Source organism: Micropterus dolomieu, linkage group LG07 (assembly GCF_021292245.1).
Source record: "Micropterus dolomieu isolate WLL.071019.BEF.003 ecotype Adirondacks linkage group LG07, ASM2129224v1, whole genome shotgun sequence".
In the NCBI taxonomy this organism is placed as follows: Eukaryota; Metazoa; Chordata; class Actinopteri; order Centrarchiformes; family Centrarchidae; genus Micropterus; species Micropterus dolomieu.
The window spans coordinates 9,116,985-9,120,720 of NC_060156.1; the positions used below are offsets into that span (position 1 = coordinate 9,116,985).

General features: G+C 39.6%; 1 long non-coding RNA gene across 1 annotated transcript; it reads left to right on the forward strand.

Annotated features, from left to right (window-relative positions):
* The first annotated feature begins 520 nt into the window (after positions 1-520).
* LOC123973236 lies at positions 521-3,216 on the forward strand. Its single transcript, XR_006825566.1, has 3 exons — positions 521-651; positions 1,313-1,381; positions 2,826-3,216. It is a non-coding gene; the product is annotated as an uncharacterized LOC123973236 (long non-coding RNA).
* Positions 3,217-3,736: the final 520 nt, after the last annotated feature.

The window sequence follows — 3,736 nt, forward strand, 5'->3', positions numbered from 1 at the left end:
GATTATTATGGCATGGATTCAAATGAAGCAGCTTTGTCAGCTTAAGATTCATTCTGTGAACTCAACTACAGTATAGTATAACAAAAATAGGTTTCAAGATTAGTAATGCTGTTTATGCCAAATTCCTACCATACCTATGTTATGTAACTTTAAAATAGTAACATTAGACAATTTTTGCCTCTTTTTTGGGTGAAAGGAGAAAAGACAGTTGGAGAATAATTAGATACAGAACAGGGTGTACGCTCTATAGGGTGATTTTCTTTCTCCCTGGGCAATTATCATGTTTTTTCCAGAATAATGTACAGATTTTTAGGCAATCTATCATCTGAAACGGCGTAGAAAATAGCGCATATCGCTGCTGTAAATGAAAAACAATCTCCCTGGAGGCCCCTAGGATTTTGCTAAGACCTGAATTTTTACAATGTCTGCCTCTGCCCCTGGTTGATATACTGCAGAGTGTGATTACTGGATGGAACACAGGTGTGTTGATGATTGCAGCAGGAGGAGGATGATTGGGGCACCACACCCAACCAGATGCACGCTCTGGACAGGGGACAGGAGACAGGAGACAAGGAACCTAAGGGAGAGGACTGCTAAACACCACAGGAAAAGGGAAAGGCACAGCCGGACCATGATCGTAAAAAGAAGAAGGTAAAGGTGGACAAAACCGCTAAGGTTAAATCAGTAAACTCTACTGTTCACTACACTAAAATTAACAGTACCGACCATCCAACTTTTAAAATATTTCTTCACCTTGGTATCCCTTTAAACTCCATATTCATTTAACAGTGTAAAAATGAATTGGTCCCACATAACATATCCCCTCGCTGTTGTGAACAAGGTTTCAAACTTGGAGCAGGCATTGCAAATGAAATTATTCCATCTGTGACTCCTAAATATGGAGGGGAGATTCAGACGCTAAAGTACTCTTGCCAGTATGCTTGGCAAGTGATTAGGATGCACCACATGGCATCAATCTACCTCCTATATTAATTCTCTGACATTCTACAGATTACCGCAAAACCTGTAATCTGTAAATACCAGTGCAGCAGGGCATGCCGGGATGACTCCTGCCACCCACACACCACTGACTGAAATAGCAAGGAGAAAGAAATGAGAAGGGAGCAAATTACTGTAACTCAAAAAACAGCTTGATACCCTGGTTGATCATTTTTGAATTTCAGATTGGGGTTGATTGGTCAACTGGTAAAAAATCTTGTGTTCTGGTGTAAAATATTGGTGTGATTTTGTTCTTATATTACATTTGATTTTGTTGATGATACTAACTATATTCTGCTTCCTCCACCTGAAGAATATTGCCAAAACGAAATAAACCCGACATGAGAGGATTACAGCCATGCTTTATCTTCTAACATTTAAGGTATGGTAGTTCCTTATCAATTCTTAATGGTAATATTCTAAATTTGTTTGAGAATGTATTTGAGAAGGAGTCATTTATAATTTTCAGTCTAGCTTACTGTTTCATTATCATCCAATAAATGTATCCATGCTTACATTGCTGAGCCTCTCTAGTGATCGATGCACAAATAGTTATTGAAAAGCTGTCAGGCGAGCTTACACCGACGTATCATGTTGGCTAAATGCAGCCAGTGTAACATTACCATGTAAGGATCATGGAGTAGTTCAACCTCAAGCTGATAATAATATTACTGTAACGTTGCAGTGGGAGTTTACCTGAGTTTCCAGCATGTTGTGTGAAGCTGTCTGCAGTGTCGTTCTCTGTTTGGGCTCGCTCATTAGTCTGAGCACAAGCATGCGCTTGGAAAAGTAGTGGTTACACATGGCCCCTTTAATTTAATCATTGATTTTAAAACTTTATTGACAAGCTTCCAAATTGTGTTCCTTGCAATTTGCCATTGTTTGTGCATTTGTAGTATGTCCTTTTTCTGGGTCTTTGTGGTCCAGGTCCAGCACCTGGGGCCTCATTTATAAAACTATGCATAAGACTCATACCAAACCTTTACCCAAAAGAAAGACATGGTGACTGCCACATTTCTGCGTTCAGTTTTCCCTTTATAAATCACAATCCAGTTACAAGCTTCATATTCTGTCCACTACACTCCCACAATTAAAGCTGGGGTTGGCAGCGTTGGAGAAACCAGCAAAAGACAGCTAGTTTTTAAAGTATCCTACTGAAAAAATCCTACCCCCTTTCTTAAGGTCTCCCTCAAAAGCCACTCAAACACGTATTTATGAGCAGTGAATGGCACAGGCAGAATGCACACAGGCAGGCATATACCCACATCTCAGGCGTAAAATACCCAGGCTGTGAGAAAGCTTGGGTATGAAACGCTGCAGTTTGTTATTGCGTTGCAACACCAAGGAGGCTAACCCTACCTGCTAGCACATCAGCTGTGAGGTAGACATGCATATATTTACTGACTGAGGTTTAGACAAAAACTTCTATGATGGTTAAGGCTAGGGTAAGGCGCCTTGGGGGACTGTCAACACCTTAAACACAAAGTTCGCTAGCTACCTAGCTAGTTAGTGTTTCCCGTCTCCCCAGGGTGTCTCCTACACACGCAGAATTGACGTTTAGTGTGTAATAACTACGCTTGTCGAGCGTGGGTATATGACGCCTGTGATGAAAACAGGCTGGCTTATTACAGCCACAGATACCAGATTTTATTCACTTTTGTGTCAGAGCCTTTGATTTATTCATTGCTGTCCAGATGTAAATAGAATTTCAAGAAATATAACAAATATAACAAAAATGCTTGTGAAATAAATAGTCTCCTCCAGCTTTAACCATAAATGGTCAATGCAAAACCTTCATGAGTACTAATTTACATATTGTTCCATAGGAAGGATGGCAGTGAAGTTACAAACAAAAGGAATTTTGAGAGGTGGATGGCTGGAGCAGCTGTTAATGCAGTCAGTTCATCAACTGGGATGGTTCCTGAAATTAAATAAAGTGGTCAGACATGGAGTTGGATGCCAAGAAGCGCATTGCTGCAGACTGTATGTATGTATGAGCCACACACATCAACATCAGCATCATTTCAGCAGCCTTATGATGCTCCACAACTGACCATGACGAGGCTGGGGATCCTATGGTGCCTCTCCTCTGCGCTGTTCAGGATGGCAATGTGATGATGAACCAGCAGTTGATGGAAACACTTCTTTAGCTGCAGTGTAGTGTTAAATAGTAATTCCCATATGGAAATGGGTATAAGTTGTATCTATTAAAATGGAGAGGTGCTTATGGAAAATTGATGTCTTACACTAGCAGTGTGGCTCTCAGTGTGGCAGTGTCGGTCAATCAGCCCATCACTTTGGTCTTTCAGCCTGAAATATCTCAACAACTTTTGAATGACCTTCCACCTATTCATTTGCTTCTTCTATTCTTTTGAATATAATAGCATATAATTATTTTATGTGTCTAAATATGAGGTACTTACAATATAGTACAATCCAATAATGCACCGCAACAGCAAATATCCCCACAACCTATATAGACTTGAATGAACAGATCTTGACCTTTTTTTCTTGACACATAAAGACCATGAGGTTCTGTTGGATTACATTTCTTTCTATAGATATACAGTATAAATGTAACATAGTTGAGTTATGACTCAAAACTAACAGGAACTTGAACCACATGTCATATTTCCATTCACTACTGTCTAGCTAAAGTAATTCAAATATATATATATATGTACTATCTCTACTGTTTGCACTGAGAATAACTCTATTCTCTTTGTGTGCTTGTAGA